Source organism: Acomys russatus, chromosome 10 (assembly GCF_903995435.1).
Source record: "Acomys russatus chromosome 10, mAcoRus1.1, whole genome shotgun sequence".
In the NCBI taxonomy this organism is placed as follows: Eukaryota; Metazoa; Chordata; class Mammalia; order Rodentia; family Muridae; genus Acomys; species Acomys russatus.
In genome coordinates this window covers 37481343-37501029 of record NC_067146.1, presented here as the reverse complement: position 1 = coordinate 37501029, position 19687 = coordinate 37481343, and the positions used below count along the sequence as shown (strand labels likewise).

The window sequence follows — 19687 nt, the reverse complement described above, 5'->3', positions numbered from 1 at the left end:
GCTCCGCCTTGCAGGTGTGAGTGTGAATTACCCAGTGCTTTAACACCCTCAGTCCCTCACATAGCCTTACCACCTCCCACTGTGCTTGCTAGCACTCCTTGCCTTCCCCTATCACTCAATTGGTTCAGTTCCAAATAAGCGGTTTTCCTTGGACGTGGCTGCTACTTTTATGCAGGCCCCTAGGCAGCTATAACGTCCTCCCACCATCCCAGGGGAGCATGCCTAGCTGCTTGAGGACCATTTTGTTTTTCTTGTAAATACTTATGTGGAAACAAGATTCTATCTTCCCCCATCAGTTCCTTCCTAAGAGTGTGATATGTTAACAAATAGCATTGTACATAATTAATGAAAAACTGTGATTTATCCTAAATCTTGAAACACATCTTCTAGATAGTTTTCCCAATTAGACTGAAAGAAATCCACGGATAAATCACCGTTACCAAGTTCAAATGTCTAGTAGACTTTCCCCGCCCCCCCTCTGGTGTCCTGAATGCACAAAAGGATGGGTGACCTCAAGTTGGTGTAAAGGACCTGGGTGTCCACACTCGATCTGTCTTTGTTTCAGATATTTAAAATGAAGAGAGTAGGTGTCTTATCTCTTGCAGCACAAAGAATAATGGCTAGGAGTGTGGCTTTGCTGCCTCTGTCACCGCTGGCAAGGCAAGCAGACTGGATTCCCAAGGCAACTGGCCTTTCTCTTCAGACACTGGGCCAAGTCAATACCCTTAAGCACAAATCCCGTGTTTGCTTTCTTGAATCCATCATGCTAATGATGATTTTATTAGGAGATTTTGTGGTTTTGCCAACAACATAAAATGTATAAAATGTCTTATACACATTTATTGCTTTTTAGTCCGTTCTTTTCTGTTTTACCGGAGAGCATGTATATATAATTTTAGCATTTGGAGGATGTCAGAACAATTTACTTGTGGTATACAATTGATATCTCCCCCCCCTTCTCTCCCTCTCTCTCTCTCCCTCTGTCCCCCCCCCATGTGGGGTGTATGTGTGCATGTGTGTGCATGTGTGTGTGTGCATATGAGGGTGTGCATGTGTGTGATTACTCATTCTGCAAACAGCATGTATGTGAAAAGTAGTATAGTGGGGAGAGACTGGTGCCTGCCCCTCCCCTCACTGCATTGTTTTACTGCTTATTTTTTGTGTATCTGCATATGAAATCTTTGCTAGTCCTCAGCTGCATTTAATCCCTCAAGAGTTGATATACAAACATCATGCCAAACAGAGAACCTCCCTTAAATTATTCAAATCTCCTCATAAGTGATTTCCCACTCTTCCTGAAGTGAAAAACATTTGATCATAAATTCAATTAAATCAGCCATCATCTTTGTGATGTTTGTCCAGATAAATCCTTCAGTGGCTAAACTAATAAAACCGGCTGTGGGGCATGGAGAGGGGGCAGGGAGGAAAGAGGAGAGGAGAGAGAGAGTACTTGTATATGGCATGGCCGTTGGAGAAGAATCAATTCACAGTAACAAGGAAGGGCTGGTCTCCATTCTCAGGCCAAATGTTAATCACTTTGTTCATATGGGCTTAAAAGCTGAGACACTTAAGGGTAAGGTTATGTATGTTGCTTTAGATTCATTTGTTTTTTGTCCCCATTTAGAGCTGAATCCCACTTAGTGAATTTTATATTAAAACAGACATTGATACTTTGGAGATGTTAGTAACGGCTGTAAAACCACATGACCCACCCTCCCTCCCTTTCCTTTGTACCCTGTTTGTTAATAGCTGAAATAGAGGCAGAATGGCTGTCTCAGCATGCTTACAATTTTCTTTTTTCTTTTTCTTTTTTTTTAAATGCCATGGGACTGCAGCACTGCTTATGACTTCTCTTTCATAATCTCAGATGAAGTTGCAAGAGTTTTTAAGCTTTGTAATGAATTTGGTTGATTCTCATCCTGTTCCTAAAAGTTAGAAAACATGTAGATACAAACACGCTACCACCCCACTCCCTTTTTTCCTATCTCACCTTTGCAAAGGATTCCAATTAACTTGGCTCCCTGAACCTTATCCACGTGTATGCTCCCATGGCCTGTAGAGGGCAGCATGCTCTGATGAAACAAAGCAAGTTAACTGCGCAATGTGAGGTAAATAGCTATGTTTGTTTGTTAGATGGTCTGTCCCTGTGCATAAGTTATGTGCCTGTGGATAATGAATATTTTTTGGAGTGGGCTCAGCTACTTTGGAGGCGTCTTATTTAAACATCACACCAGGTCTTATGTTTTGAGTCGAATAGGACTAAGTGCATTGCTTCATCTATATATAGAATGCATATAAATAGGATTATCTGTTTGTTTCTCACTTTTTGCCACCCTGACTAATGTTTACAATTGGAGTTAAATTGTGCCTAGTCACGCAGCCTTCATTTTTTTATCCTAAGAATTCTGCTCTCCTCCATTCCTTAGTTGGAGGTTGTAACCACCAAAAGAATCCTACTAGCTCTTTAACAGTAACTGAGAAACAGTTCCTGCCATTGTGGTCTTTAGCCTAAAACAGAGGCCATTCCCTGGTCAGCCCATGCATCTGTTGGGTGAGACCCTGACCCAGGGCTATACTCTCTGCTACCTGCCACGGTCTTTGTTTTCTTAAGCTAGGTCCACTGTTCATCTAATAAGCCAGACCATGACAATGCAGGAACCACCCAGTTCCTTTGAGGAAATATAGAAATTCCTAGAAGCTGCATGAAGTATTAAAAGAACCAGAGTAGTCCTGTCTAGTGGGTCCTTGTATACTGATGAAAATCCTGAATATCTCCACTAACCACTAGCCACATGGTGCTGTTGGGTAATTTAAAATTGCCATTGATCTGAGTATTCTGTGACGTGTAATTGCTGTTAATTTCAATTTATGTGTAGCTAGTGACTATTCCATTGGCTAGTAGACCACAACATAACTCCTGCACAGCTCATAGCTAGTATTTAGAATATATTAAGCTGGTGGATTAAAATTTTTTAGTTACAAAACTACAGCCCAGGTTTTTATTTTTCACACTTACTAATGCCTCACGTAGCTGCAGACTTAAATTCAAATCCCTGATTCTGCGCCCCAGGATTTAGTTTCTCTCAGAACATCTGAGAGATTTTCATATTTCAAATTCTTCCCTTCTGCTGAGTACTGGCTGTGTTTCTCTTGGGTATCTGGAATCGAGTCTCAGAGGGTGAACTGTAGTCACAGTGAAGCTGTGGGTGCTGGGCAATTTGTAATCTAAATGTCACCACCTATTTGTGTCTAGATTTCCAAAGATAAAATCAGAACTTAGAGAATGTGACAAAATGTGAATAGAAGCTTGTCCCACATTAGCATATTTCATAACTGAAGTCTGACAAAGCAGCCCAGCTAGGGGCAAAGGGATCCAGAGGCAGGGAACAGAGTCAGAGACAGCCCCTTCTCCCATTATTAGGGGACCCACATGTTGACCACACTGAATATCTGCTACATATGTGCTCAGCCCATGCATGCTCTTTGATTGGTGGTTCAGACACTGTGAGCCCCCATGGGCCAAGTTAGTTTACTCTGTAGGTCTTCTTGTGGTGTCCTTAACCCCTCCACTTCCTCCTATCCCTCCGGCTACTCTTCTACAAAACTCCCCATGCTTGGTCTATTGTTTGGCTGTGGGTCTCTGCATCTGTTTCCATCAGCTGATGGGTGGAGCCTCTCAGGAAGTTATGCTAGGCTGTCAGCAATCATACCTCATCAATAGTGATAGTGGTCTGCCTTCTCCCATGTGGGGGTCTCAAGTTAGGCCAGTCATTGATTTGCCCTTCCCTCAATCGCTGCTCCATCTTTTTTCCTACACTTCTTGTAGGCAAGACAAATTTTGGATGAAAGGTTTCATGGATGGGTTGGTGTCACCCTCCCTCCACTGGAAGCTACAGGAGGTTAGCAACTTCAGGCTCCTTAGCCCTCCCCCACTTGCTGCTAGGAGTCTTATCTAGGGACACCTCCATAGACTCCCTGAGGCTTCCCTTCTCCCAGAAATGCCCCCCAACCAATTTTCTTTCTCTCTCCAGTTCCCACCCTTCCGTACTCTCCCCACACCTGATCCCCACCCATCCCCTCTCCACCCAGTTCCTCTCCCCTCCATTCACATAAATGCCTTTTTTATTTCCTCTTCTCAGTGAGATTCAAGCATCCTCCCTTGGGCCCTCCCTGTTACTTAGGCTTTGGATCTGTAACTGTCCTATAGTTATCCTGCACCACATTTTTATCCATTTCTTTGGTTGAGGGAATCTAGGTTGTTTATAGTTACTGGCTATTATGAATAAAGCGGCTGTGACCATAGTTGAGCAAATGTCCTTGTGGTATTGTGGAAGATTTTTTTTGGGTATATGCCCAGGAGTAGTATAGCTGGGTCTTAAGGTAGAACTATTTCCAATTTTCTGAGAAACTTCTAGATTGATTTCCATAGTGGTTGTACAAGTTTTCACTCCCACCAGCAATGGAGGAGTGTTCCCTTTCTCTATATCCTCCTCAGCATGTACTGTCACTGGAGTTTTTTATCTTAGCCATTCTAATGAGTGTAAGATTGAGGCTCAGAGTTGATTTGATTTGTATTTGCCTGATGACTAAGGACATGGAGCATTTATTTAAGTCTTTCTCACCAATTAGAAATTTCTCTGTTGAAAATTTGTTTAGTTCTGTACCCCATTTTTTTACATTAGATTTTTTGGTTTGTTGGTGTTTAATTTCTTGAGTTCATTGTAAATTTTGGATATTAGCTTTCTGTGTTGGATGTAGGGTTGGGAAAGATCTTTTCCCATTCTGTAGGCTACGATTTTGTTCTATTGACAGTGTCCTTTGTCTTACAGAAGCTTTTCAGTTTCATGAGCTCCCATTTATTAATTGTTAATCTTAGTGCCTGAGCTCTTGGTGTTCTGTTCAGAATGTTCTCTGCTGTACCAATGAGTTCAAGGCTCTTCCCCCACTTTCTCTTCTATTGGATTTAATGTATCTGGTTTTATATTGAGGTCTTTGATCCACTTGGACTTGAATTTTGTGCAGGGTAGTAAATACAGGTCTATTTACATTCTTCTACATGCAGACATCCAGTTAGAGCAGCACCATTTGTTGAAGATGCTTTCTTTTTTTTTTCTTTTCCATTGTAAGAGGTTCTGGCTTCTTTGTCAAAAATCAGGTGTTCATAAGTGAGTGGGCTTATTTCTGGGTCTTTGATTTAATTCCATTGATCAACCTGTCTGTTTTTATGCCAATATCATGCTATTTTTATTATTCTTGCTCTGTAGTATAACTTGAAATCATGGATAATGATACCTCCAGACATTTTTTATTATACAGAATTATTTTAGTTATACTGTAATTTTTTTTCCATGTGAAGTTGAAGATTGCTTTTTCAAGGTCTGTAAAGACTTGTGTTGGAATTTGATAGGAATTGCATTGAATATACAGATTACTTTTGGTAAGATGGCCATTTTTACTATGTTAATCCTGCCTATCCATGAGCATGGGAGATCTTTCCATCTTCTTCAAGTTCTTTCTTTAAAGACTCGAAGCTCTTGTCATGCAAGTCTTTGACTTGCTTGGTTAGACTTATACCAAGATATTTTATATTTGTGGCTCTTGTGAAAGGTATTGTTTCCCTAGTTTTTCTCAGCCTGTTTATCAATTGTATAAAGAAGCGCTACTGATTTTTTTGTTGTTGTTGTTAATTTTGTATCCATCCACTTTGCTGACGCTATAGAAGTTCTCTGGTAGAATTTGGGGGTCCCTTACATACACTATCATATCATCTGTGAATAGTAATACTTTGACTTCTTCCTTTCCAGTCTGTATCCCCTGGATCTCCTTTAGTTATCTTATTGCCCTACCTAGAAATTCAAGTACTATATTGAATAGATGCAGAGATAATGGTCAACTTTGTATTGTCTCTGATTTTAGTGGAATTGCTTTAATTTCTCTCTTTTTAGTTTGATGTTAGCTATAGGCTTGCTGTTATTGCCTTTCATGTTTAGGCGTGCGCCTTGTATCCCCGATCTCTCCAAGGCTTTTAACATTAGATTTTGTCAAAGGCTTTTTCATATGGTTTTGTGGATGTTGTTGTTGTTTTGTTTGGTTTGGGTTTTTTGGTTTGGTTTGGTTTGGTTTGAGTTTGTTTATATGGTGGATTACTTTCATGGATTATATTTTATTGAACCATCCTTGCATTCCTATGCATCCCTGGGATGAAGCCTACTTAATCATGGTGGATGATGTTTCTGAGGTGTTCTTGGATTTGGTTTGTGAGTATTTTATTGAGTATTTTTTCATCGATGTTCATAGAGGAGATTGGTCTTAAATTTCTCTTGGTTGAGTTTTTGTGTGGTTTAGATATCAGGGTAACTATGGCCTTATAGAATGAATTTGGCAGTGTAACTCCTGTTTCTATTTTGTGAAATAATTTACCTGCCTGGGCCACTTAGGGCATAGCCAGGAGAGGTGAGCTATGCTCTGTTCCCTGAGCTCCATTGTCAGGACCTCTGCTCTTCATCTCTTCACAAGGAGGCCTGTGGGACTCCAGGAACATTCAGGTCCATTTGAGGCTCACCTACCAGAGGTAAGCAAGGGGATGTTTCCTGAGCTCCATTGTTAGGCCCAAGGCTTTGCTTGCCTCCCTCAGGAGCCCTGCATCAAGAACATTTGGCCACCACCAAGCACAGCCATATGGCTAAAGGCCAGCATAAAAACACAACTGACAAGAGCCAGGGCAATATGACACCACCAAAGCCCAGCTATCCTACTTCAACTAGTCCTAGATATTCTAACACAGCTGAAACACAGAATATGACCTTCAATCCAACTTTAAAAAGAAGATAGAGACCTTTAAAGAGGAAATAAATAAATCCCCTAAAGACATACATGAAAACACATTTTAAAAGGTGAAGGAAATGAATAAAACTGTTCAAGACCTGAAAATGGAAGTGGAAGCAATAAAGAAAGCACAAGTTAAAGGAATCCTGGAGATAGAAAACCTAAGAAAGAGAACAAGAACAACAGACACAAGCATCACAAACAGAATTCAAGAGATGGAAGAGAGAATCTCAGGTGTAGGAGAAATGATAGGAGAAATTGGTACATTAGTCAAAGAAAATGTAAAATCTAAAAATTCATGGCAAAAACAGATATTGGGACACGATGAAAAGACCTAACCTATAAATAATAGGACTAGAAGAAGGTGAAGAGTCCCAGCTCCAAGGCCCAGACAATATTTTCAACAAAATCATAGAAGAAAATTTCCCCAACCTACAGAAAGAGATGCCTATAAACATACAAGAAGCATGCAGGATACCAATTAGAGTGGACCAGAAAAGAAAATCCTCCTGCCAAATAATAATCAAAACACTAAATCTATGTAACAAAGAATATTCAAAGCTGCAAGAGAAAAAGGCCAAGTAACTTACAAAGGTAGCCTCAATTTCTCAACAGAGACTCAAAAATATTAGATAGGCCTAGACACATGTCTTGCAGCCACTAAGAGACCACAGATGCCAGCCCAAACTACCACGCCCAGCAAAACTCTCAATCACTATGAATAGAAAAAAGAAGATATTCCAAGAGAGAACCAAATTTAAGGAATATCTATCCATAAATCCAACCCTACAGAAATAGTAGAAGAAAAACACCAACCTACGGTGGTTAACTACATCCATGCACTACTTTTCTAATTAGCACCATTGCCAAGACTATAGCTCTTCCTCGAAACACCAATCTGGGGAGGTTGTGGAGAATGTGTGTGGCCCTGAAAAGTGGCAAAGAACACAAAAAGCAATAAGACTGTTTTGGAGGTTGTGATTATATATATCATGGTACATTTAATTAGTTGTAGGTATCACTGTCTGCGTGGTCTTGAGAATACTCAGAAAGGTTCCCGCTCTTCTCGATGTGACCTTCGAGAGCCGTGGTTCTCAAGTTGTGGGTTGTGACCTCTTGGGAGTCATATATCAGACATCCTGCATATCAGATATTTACATTGTTGTTCACAGAGTAGCAAAATTACAATTCTGAAGCAGCAATGAAATACTCTTAAGTTCGCAGGTCACCCCAACATGAGGAACTGTATTAAAGGGTCACAGCATTAGGAAGGGTGAGGACCACTGTTCAAGAGTAGCAGTAGTAAAATAATGTGATTGGTACATAAAGTCAAGCAAACAGGCAATGTAATTAAGATGAAGCACACTGGCTGGCTGCCATACGAAGGCACCAGTAACAGGGCCCATCACATAAGGACATCAGTAAATGTCAGTTGGAGGAAAAGGGTGATCGCAGTGAGTGGAGGGAGTGCGAGAGGAGGACATTGGTGGGCGGAGGTGGGAGACCAGGTCGGGAGTGGCCAGAGGGAGTACCGGGAGGCGTGGTGAGTTTTTGTTTAGTAATTCTGCGTTTTAGCGGTTCTTTCAGGAAATAGCTAAGTAAAGACTGGCGGTCAAAGATTCCCATAGCTGTTTTGTAGATTAACATTTTAAAAGGATTTGGCCCTGAACCATTAAGATTGCTCATCAGATAAAGATGTCAGCTGCCAAGCTCCATCCTGGAACCCACATGGTGGAAGGAGACAGCTGACTCTTGAAAGTTGTTTGCTGACCGCCCCCCCCCCTCCAGCCCCGACTGAATAAATAAATAAAACACGGAAAGCATAATAAATGCTTCACACTAATTTAACCAAGTTTAAGAGGATAGGGATATAGGTTTAATACGCCATGACTTATGAATGAACTCAATCAAATATACTGTGTCGTTAGAATAATATGTATAAGAGCACAAAGGTAAATTCTCTTTGAGTTTCCAAAAGTGATCAAAATAAGAAACTGTATGCACGCTAACACAGTAACTATGACCAACATGTAATTTACAAGATGAAGATAGGTGGTGGAATTTTAACTTGTAAAAATTATTTTTATTTTTGTCATTTATAAGGGCGGTATCTTTTTAAACTAGCATGGCCGTTTTGTTCAGGTGTATGATGCGGTTTATGAAATTAAACATTAGAAATGGTTGATTGGTACTGTGACTTTGCTGCTACTGATTTGGACACTTACAGATAGTCCAAGTGGCAATATTAGGAGCTAGACACACACACACACACACACACACACACACAGAGAGAAGAGACGAAAGAGACAGAGAGCAGAGAGACAGAGAGAAAGACAGAGAGAGACAGAGAGAGAGAGAAACAAAGAGAGACAGAAGGACGGAGAGAGAATATATCTGTTCACATTTAACAACTGCCCCATATCTTCCATAATTATCAAGGAAGGACGTCAGCAGCCTTCATGGTGGCTCTTAGTGATCCCATAGATCTCCTGATCATCTCCCACACTATACCATATCTCCATGGCTTGGACTTAGTAACCAGCAGTGTGCAGGTTAATTCTAACCTTAGGCTATCAAAGTTGCTTCTCCCTTGGATTCTGGCTCATCTCTTTCTTTGCTTACTGGCTCTGGAGAAGCTGGCTGCCATGTCACATGACCAGACCTGTAGAGAAGACTAAATAGTGGCAAAGCTTTCTGCCAACAGCCATGTAATGAGCTACATTGGAAATAGGGCAAGACACACTTCAGATCAGTAACTTGACTGCAGCCTTCTGCGATACGGAGTATGAGCCATTCAGATAAACTGCCCCCAGGTGTCCAACCTAGAGAAACTTTGTTACATAACAAATATCTGCTGTTGTATCATTTATAAAATAGGGTAAAGAAAATACTAAATTTTCCTGTCTTCTCTCTCTCACCACAGCACAGGCATGCAATCAAGTTTAAACATCCCCATTCCTATGCCTGCCCTGTGTTACTGGGAGTCTCTGGTATGGCAAACTTCATGACTACAGACTTATTACAAATAGAACACTGTGGCAAGTTTACATGTTTTTTATGGGCATCACACAGTGTGGTGGCCTAATGTAAAATTCTATAATTATGGTTCAGCATTTGGAGATTAGGTAACACTGGTGACATTGGTAAAAGAATATTGAGTGGCAATGTGAAAAAGGTAACAGCCCTAGGGCCAGAAAAGAACACATCTTTAAAAAGGGATACTTGTTGTATCTAAATTTGTTGATTGAGGTTTTTTTTTTTTTCTCTTCACTAGATAGGAATTAAATGGCTAATAAGGCCTAACTGTGGTCTTGAGCCTAACGTCCAGTTGTATAAGAAAAGCTGTTGAAATTGAGAAATCTCAACATAAAAACTATATACACGAAGAACTAAAGTTATCTATGTGCTCTGACCTCACAAAAGGACATATGTCTAATCAATAAAAAATGTTACCCCTTGGTTAAGATTTACAGGGGATTTTCATTTTCTGTATATTTTCTAAATGTTTGAATGGTAATACCTTTTATAAATATATAAAGAACTGATAAACTAAAATGTGTCTTTGGTGATACCGTGGTGAGAATCACCAGTAAAACCGGTAGGAAGTTCACTTTACAGTTGGGAGATACTCTTCTCAGAAAGGTTGATGGTAGAGTCCTTGTGGAAACGATGAGTTACTTTTAGCAAAGATTATATTTTTATATTTTAAAAGTTTTATATATATATATATATATATTATATATTGTGTGTATATGTGTGTGTGCACTCAGAGGCCAAAAGTGGGCATCAGATTCCCTGGAGCTGGAGGTGCAGGGGGTTGTAAGTCATGGGTTGTGAGTGCTGGGACCAGGGACTTGCGGCCTCTAGAGAAGCAGGGATCACTGAGCCGTCACCTCTGAGGCATCTCTCCAGCCTTCCAGGAAGCAAGAAGTTTCAAAAGAGATTTAATTTTTTTTTCTCTCTTAAGGCATAAGGTTCTTATAGAAAACAGTCTACACCTTTGTTTTTTAGACATAAATGCAATTCCTCCTATCTCAAGAGTATCGCCTACTTTCAGATTCCACTGACAGTGTCATAAGATGACAAAGCTGAAATCTGAGTCCCTAGCCAAGACATTGTCCCTTATTTGAGCTTTTTCAGTACGTCCTTGACCTCTACCCTGATTTGTTTTTCATTTTTCTTTAAGCAGGACTGTTACTTGGTGACACTCTCCATTCCTACCCATTTAATGCTTCGAACAAACAAGGTGGCATTGTTGAAAGGGTGGAGACACTTGTCTTCTATGTCAGCATAAAATACTAGAGTGTCTTTTGCCTTGAGTGTTCTTAAATCTGTGGGTGTTGTACTGTCTTGGGCCACATCTGGTCTGTAAGGGAATAAAAACATGGAGAGAGAGAGAGAGTTCTGCGGAGATGTTAACTGCTCTCTAGTTCTCCTTTTATCATTCTCCAAGATGGACCAGAGTTGATTATAAATTCACCATGCCCACTTTAAAGGGCTGCAGCAGAGTGTGTCTCCTGCAGCAGTCAGCCTGGGGACGGCCATTTCCTTTCACTCCATTTGGTTTAAGCCTGTAAAAGGCATTAAGTGAAAAATCTGATATATTTGTTAGGGCATTTATTGTATTACTGAGTTATATTTCGGTTCTCAGTGAAATGTTTATTGAGAACATAAACCTTGAAGAGGTTTTCCTCAGGATTAAAAGGTTTTTTTTTTTTTTTCCTGCTGCTGCTTTTTTTTTTTTTTTTTTTTTTTTTTTTGTGAAATAATATCCCACAAATGATGCCTTTCGAGCTATTTTGAGCCATGTTTACAGGGCGAGGCAGGTCTCTGCCTTCAGAAACAGTCCACTGTGGGGGAGATTTGTGATTTCCAAGGCTTCAGAGGTAGCTACCAGTAATGTGTACTCTTTACCTCAAGCAGATGTGCCACTAAGTCATACTGTTTATGCAGACCTCTTAGGGTGAAAATGTTCATGCCGACCGTGTAATTTGAGCTAAATATTTATAGCCGATCTATCTGAAACAGAAGCCATCTCTAAAGTTCAATGTGGATTGATTTTTTTTTCATAAATGAAGATTTAGATTTGAATTCTCAGTTCCATCTTGCATCACAAAAAATAATGAGAATTATCCACTTCAGATGAAATAGTGTTTTAATCAACCACTTGAATTTACAAAAAAAAAAAGTAGCTAATCTGGTATAAATATCCAGAGCATCATACTGTTTAACGTTCACTAGCACTTTATCTTGCTTTACTCTTGATTTCCTTTAAGAATCGCCGATCTAGGTGAAATGATAAGACATCTACATCGATGTAAGCAAGTTAAAGGTAAGGAAATGTCAGCCGTCTCAGAAACTGTCAACGAGGATAAGCTTATTAGTCCCACACTGACCTGTATCCCGAGGAAGGGAGGGTTGTGAGTCCCTTGGCGTCCTTGAGGTAGCAGCAGAATTCCACACGGAGTAGGGTCGTGGAGTTAAGAAGGCCTAGTGTTTATTTCTCAGTGTAGACAGGGTGGATGACTGTAAGGAGGCAGTATTGTCCAAAGCCAAAAGTAGTCCGATTGCGCCTATGACTCACAGAGACTGTGACTGGCTTGCCTTCAGGAGTCCCACACAGGGTCAAACTGGAAAAATCCCAGAGGGAGAAGGGGATGTGGACTCCAACCCCTATGGCAGTTGATACCTGCTGAAAAACAACCAGCTTTCGCCTACAGAGTGTCACCAGGTAGGTAGGACCTAAGAGATGTTGGTGGAGGGTAGTGAACATCATTAAAATATACCGCATTGAAAAAATTCAATTTAAAAAAAGTACTGTACATTTGCAAGCCGGTTTTGTTGCATATAGGCGTTTGGTTTTTAGCATTTTCTATGGCAACTTCTAAGTTTAGAAGCTTTATTTAAGTATTCTACAAGTTTTATCTTTCTGAATTATGGGTTATTATCATAAAATATATTTTAATTTTTTTCTTTTATGCCCTCCAGTCACATCATTCATAAAAAAGATTTCAGTACTTCTGCTGTTAATTATACTGTTAAGATACTTAAAATTACAGGACCACATAGCTATTGGCTTTAATCTTGGACCTCCTCTAAAACATAGCAAGACGGAAGTATACTATCTGAGAGGTTTGTGTTGTCTTAAGAAAAAAAAAATGCTTGATAAGCACTGACAAATAAAAGTGTAACTTAAAATATATTATTTTGACATTAGAGATATAAAACTGTACCTTAAGTATATTTAAGAATTTATTATTATCCTATTTATGTAATAAGTATCATATGTATGTATTATATATGAAACGCACACTATATAGATAGTGTTAAGTAAAACTTCACAACTCAAAGAAGTACTGGAGAACTGGAAGAGAAATTAAAACAGATTCCCTGGAGCTAGAGAGATGGCTCAGAAGCACTGGCTGCTCTTCCACAAGTCTTGAGTTCAATTCCCAGCAACTACATGGTGGCTCACAACCATCTATAATGAGATCTGGTGCCTTCTTCTGGCATACAGGTGTGCATAAAGGCAGAAGATAATACATAATAATAAATAAATAAGTAAATACATATTTTAAAAAGTGGGGTTCCCTGTAAAATCAATGTAAGAAAGTAGTTAATAGATAACTATCATACGGGTGTAGACTGATGTGTGATCGACTTTTGCGATGGTTAAGTAAAAGCAAATGTAAGGGCTCTTGCTGAAAACGGTGCACCAGAAAGCTCACCATTTGCACTATGAATGTTTAAGATGGCTACGTCAGTGGATTTGTGATGTGCAACTGAGATAGTTCCATATGTGTTCTTGGGAAAGACTAGTATAGTTATAGCATAGAATCACCAATTTGGATTTTTGAGTGAACCTAAGCTTTTTAAGACCTTTGTTTTCCAGGGAAAATGGTCATTTAAAAATCAAGACTGCTAAGTTTGGATAAAGTTTAATATTTTGCTTTGTCCATCCCACTGTTCAACAATTTAGCATAGTTTTGGAAATGCTGGCCTGAGTGTTTTTAAAGTTTTGATTCTTGCAGACCCCACTGAGGGGGGTCTTAGCGCTTTATCTGCTTTTTCTCCAGGTAGATAGAGGGCGAGTGCCACTGTGTGCTGAGCACATGTATGCCCTGCATTGTAGCTGGTGCCTAGCTCTGCAGATTGCCATGTCCATGTTAAGACTATTCTTCCTGTTTTATGCCTGGACTTTCCCTGCTATTAAATTATGAGAATAAAGGTCTCAACATTAGAGAAAGAATATCTCTATACCAAATGGAAGTCAAAACTAAAGGAAAGAGAAATATAGGGAAATGAGACTTTAAGAACTTAATATTAACTCAATAATATCTTTACCATCTGAGTGATATACAACTTGTTAAATTCGTATTTTAGCAGTCAATATTTTACAAGGCATTCAGTAGACATCATGATTTAAGAATCGAAAGTCTGATGGCAACTCTATTTTATATGACTAAACTACTTATAAGATGTGTGTAATACATTCTGGCCACTTTTTACTCCTCCATTACCCTCCTTCATCCACTTCTAATTCTCATTGAATCCCTTTTTGTTTTGATTTTTTTCTTTTCTTTCTTTCTGTGTGTGTGTGTATGTGTGTCTCTGTGTGTGTGTGTGTGTGTGTGCACATGTGTGCACACAGGCATTTGTAACACACTGAGTTTAAGTAAGATCGTTCCCATGAGTTGGGGTTGCGGTGTATCTACAGAGCACAGGCAACTAACCAGTGCCGCACTGCTGAAACCGATTGTTCCTTCCTCCCAGCAACCATTAACTCCCAATAGCTACTCTGGCCTATGTAAGGCCTTGTCCATGAAAGAGTGTTGGCTGGCCCCAGCTTGGGTAGGTCTCCTGCAGGTGACAGCTATGGTGAGTTCCTGACTATAATGGTCATTTCATGTCCAGAAAGCGGTGCCTCACAGCTTCCTCCACGAGGGAGTCTGATCTAATAACCCTCTGATCAACTAAATCAATAAAATAGTATTTGGGAAAAAAAACAGTTCATAGATTACAGAGTTTTCTGCAAATAGCATTATCATTATAGACACTGATAGTAAAGAAAATTAGTTTTATAGGGACAGGTGTTTGCAGAGAGATTATAATTACGGTAAATGAGTGAGATTCAAAGTCTTCTAAGCACTTATGGAAACTACTATGCAAGGTTGCCTGTTTGCTCTGGAGGGAGGACACCAGCAAAGGACTGTGCTCTCTGTGTGGTTCCGCCTGTCTTTGCTGTCGGTTTGGCTAGGACTGCCTCCCTTTTTATTGCACTGCCTCACCTCTCAGGTTGAGGAGTTCCCTGCACACGCCTCTAGATTCCCCTCACATTAGTCTATTTTCCCCAAGAGTTTGTCCCAGTGTCACAGCATCCATTAAGTCATGGGTGATCAATCACTGAACCTTCTTTAGAAAATAAGCTTAATTGCCTAAAACTAAGAGCCTTTCTGAGAACCCAAAGGAGACTTCTGAGGATGATCTCCTCTGACAGACGCTCTGAAAAGTAGATATGCAAGTGCCTCTGGTTTGCAGGCAAGATGGAGAGCTGCATCCATAGTTCTGTTTGGTGCTGTCAAGAACAGAGAGATCGTCTTTATGGCTGGTGTATGGCTACTTCACAAGTCATGGAAGCTGTTCTAAGAGGTCAGGTATTTAACCCAGTGGCCACTATCCATGGTGGTGCCTTCTAGAATTACATGCGTGCTATCAAATGAAAGGACCCATGGCCTATGGCATTGTTCTGCCGAGACTATGCAATATGTGCCTCATGGGCATAGCTCCTTGTCACATTACTCCAAGTAGTTAAGCAATGTATAAAACAAACATGGTAAGTGTAATTGTGCTTCAGACATAGGCACATAGTTTATAGACTTCTACTCAAAACCTGTGTAAGATGGAAGTGGGGAATAGTCTGGAACTTTCTGTTCCGTTCTATATTTTCTCAAGCTTTTGTATGGAAATTAGTTCTGCGTTGAATGCTGTAGTTAGTATATTATGCCTAGTGCAACTACTAATTATATCCTGCTTTCATGAGCAGAACCACTCAGAGATTCCAATGAGGACTTACATATTACATGTATTCATTATATTAATAGTTAAAAATCAATATTATATTTAGAATTAAACTCTAGAGTACAAAGTGGAACTTTCCTTACTCGTTCTAATAGCAGACCTATCATCAGTTTTTGGAGGGAAGACCCTTTGGAACCACAGTGTGAGGCAAAAGCAAAAACACCCATGTCTGCCTTTTAAGGTGACATAAAAACAAAAAATCAAAACAAGAGCTGGTCTCAATCCCAATTGGAAAAGAACAAAAGCATAAGAAGTAAAATAACATTCTTCCAGGGATATATATTTTGAAGAAGTATTTAAAGAACCAGGACTTGAACACAGAGGGTGGTTGTGTTGTTGTTGTTGTGTTGTGGTGTGTGGTGGTGGTGGTGTGATGGTGGTGGTGTGGTGGTGTGATGGTGGTGGTGGTGGTGGTGGTGTGGTGGTGATGGTGGTGGTGTGGTGTGTGGTGGTGGTGGTGGTGTGGTGGTGATGGTGGTGGTGGTGGTGTGGTGGTGGTGATGATGGTGGTGGTGGTGGTGTGGTGTGTGTGATGGTGGTGGTGGTGTGTGGTGGTGGTGGTGGTGGTGGTAAGTGGTGGTGAGTGTGGTGGTGGTGGTGGTGGTGGTGGTGTGTGGTGGTGGTGGTGGTGGTTGGTGTGGTTTAAAAATGAATGTTTAGTGCTGGAGAGATGGCTCAGAGGTTAAGAGCACAAACTGCTCTTCTGGAGATCCTCAGTTCAATTCCTAGCAACCACATGGTGACTCACAACCATCTATAATGTGATCAGATGCCCTCTCTTGGCCTGCAAGGTATACACGCAGGCAGAGCACTGTATACATAATAATAAATAAGTAAATCTTTAAAAAAAATAAATGAAAATGAGTGTTTAGTTTTGAAAGTTCTTCTTTCTCAGATTAAGATATCACTGCTATATTCAGCCCTGATCTGCTGACTCAGGGCATTCAGCTAGTGCCCTGTCCTCCCTTTCCCTATATCATGGCCCCTTTCACCTGGCCACAGACAGCTGTGTTCTCTTTTCTGTACCTTTTTGCGTCCATTCTCCTCAACTTGAGCAATCTTCTTTAGTCTAATCAAGGATTCTGGCTTTGTCTTGCCCTCTGTTGTCAAGAAGGTGCAGTTTCCACTCGCTTTGCAGCAGATGGGTGCAAGGGTGGATGGAATGAAACAGAAGGCTCTGTTTGATCTGTTCCTTGGAGGCAGCGGAGTTGTGCAGGTCGCTCCCAGCAGGCCAGTGCTAACCCCATGGCCCCTACTTCTCGTCACGCTTTCCCCAGATCCAAGGTTATGTGGTGTTATAGCTAGAGCGTGCTGGGTCTGTTTTACCTTCTCAGCCTTGTTTCTGAGGCACAAACCATTCCTATGCGAAAAACAAAGACCATGCTGCCTGCTAGTGATGGTCCAAGTATATGGCTGTATTTCACGTCCCAGGTATCACCTTTTATGCTTAAAACACTTCAAGTAAAGAGAGAGAGAATGAGAGTGGCAGGTGGGTTAAGAGGGATGCAGAACATCCACTGTGATTTAAATAAAAGTATAGCATCATTTTCAACGAGCTTAGAAGTATTTGCTTGAAAGTCACTCATATAAGATTCTGTTCACCCTCACTCTAGAGCTGATAAGACCTACTTATTTCTTATTTTAACTGGTGATTTTCAAATTCCTGAGATCTTCCCTCAAAGAATTTCTACAAACAGCAGTTCTTTTTTTTTTTTTTTAATATGAAAATATTTCGTCAGCGAGGTGGCTCAGTGAGTCAATCAACCAACCCATGAGCATTAAAAATGAATGTGAAATGAACATTTTCTCATGCCTGCTAGGGTTTCTCTGACCCTTCATAAGCATAGAGGCTCGCTGAGTACACTAAGGAAATAAAATATTATGTGGTAAAAGAAGACCAGACTAAATCATCTTCACATGGCAAACTATTGATCCTAAATAGAGAAGACTTGAAAGAACTGATTTGTAAAGAGGAAGTCGGGGCACAAGGAAACATCAATTTAGTCATTATTCCAGGGAAAATGATGTAAAAATTGCAACTATAGATGATGATTTTATAGTGTGTAATTAAATTGTGGCGGACATGTATGTACATATACATGTATATAAATGTGTGTGTGTGTGTGTGTGTGTGACTGGGCGTTTTCTTCACTAACACTGGAAATTACCTGCAATGCTATCTAAGGTACATCCTTTCAAATTCACAGGTGTATCAAAGAGGGAAAGCTCTAGTAACAAAGAATGAAGGAAGAAAGGAAACCAGAGTAATAAGGTTGCAGTTTCCCTGGAGGCACTGTCTAAAGTAGGAAACATTGCTGTAGGCCTGAGATCAACAGGACATAGGATGGAGAAGTCCCCACCTAGAGCAATAGTACTCAAAGCATGGGAACGGCCTTCAGTTTTTGTTTTTGTTTTTTACAAGAACTGCTTCTAAAAAAGAGAAACTGCAAGAAAAAAATTTCACACCAATTTCCCTCTAGATAGAGATGAAAATGTCTCCCGTGAGAATTCCTTCAGGTTTGGCCTAAATCTACACAACTTATGGGATTTCAAAAGCCAGCAGCAAGACTCTATGAAGTCTCTGGGTCCTGGGAGAGCCCTGGGGCTCTTGGAAAAAGTAAAAGCAAATCCCCATGGAGAAGAAGCACATTCTCGGTCTGCTCCTCAGCATCACCGGCGTGCAAGCAAGCGTGAGCGCTCACCAGCCGGAGTTACAAAGCAATCTAAGAAACCACTGGGACTGAGACTCAGCAGCAAGAGAAGCTGGGTTAAACTCCCTCCTAAATCACAACTTCAGTTATTAAGAATTGTCAGGTAATGTTTCTCATATATGAATATATATGAGTATTAATAAATTATATATTATACATATTAAATGCAAATAACTGGCTCTGAGGTGATTTCCTGTCAGAGAAGACAGGGAGCAACAGAGGAAGAACATGGACAAGTCGTTACTGATGTGAAGAATTTGCACAGGAGTTACAGGTGAGAAAAGAGACTTCTGAAAGGGTCAAAACTAGGGCAGGTTTTCTGCAATTGATGGACATGAAATTTAGGGAACAACGAATGCTAAGCACATACATAAAGCTCATGTAATAATAAGTAAACACATTTAAATAAATAAAGCAACCATAAATTTGTTTTTAAGGTAGCAAGGAATGTCTGAACAGGAGACAGAAGATAATTTAATAAATTAGCAAGCACGGATAAAGAGACAAAGTAATGCCACAGCAGCAATCATAGAGTCTAATGTGCGTCTTTTGAAGAAAGTAGAAAATAAAAGCCAATGTTAGACAATTACATAAAAGATGAGAAAAACATCACTTGAATTAGCATACTCTAGTGTGTTTTGAATTATTGGGCAGGCAAGTAAAGATTACCCTAAAGCTTGATTTATAGTCAAAGGAAGAATGGTGATGTTTCTTCCGGTGGCTTTCCCACTTGCCATCTGTAGTTTGGGTAGTTCTGTGGCTTTTGGTCACAGGTTTGGGAATTATCTGAAGGGCAGTGGACATCATTGCCAGGCATATAATCTATGCAGACATGTGTCCTATAGAAACCCGTGACTATCCCACCAAGAAGCCCATGAGGCGCGCTAACTAGGACACCTGAGACAGAATTAAAACCAGGAGCAATATTTACAAGAGTTCTGACCTATGTGGGAAAACCTGGAGGAGCTGGCTCTCTTGCCTCATTACTGGATTAATGAATCAAAGACGCCAAGAGAAAGCTCACAGAATCAACTAAGCAGGGCTCATGGCTGCTCACAGAGACTGACCCAACA

The 19687-nt window shown here is 40.3% G+C and overlaps 1 protein-coding gene across 6 annotated transcripts in view; it reads left to right on the top strand.

The window, feature by feature from the left end:
- Positions 1 to 19687, top strand: part of Cdk14 (cyclin dependent kinase 14) — a 539697-nt gene that overhangs the window by 429082 nt on the left and 90928 nt on the right. The window lies entirely within an intron of this gene.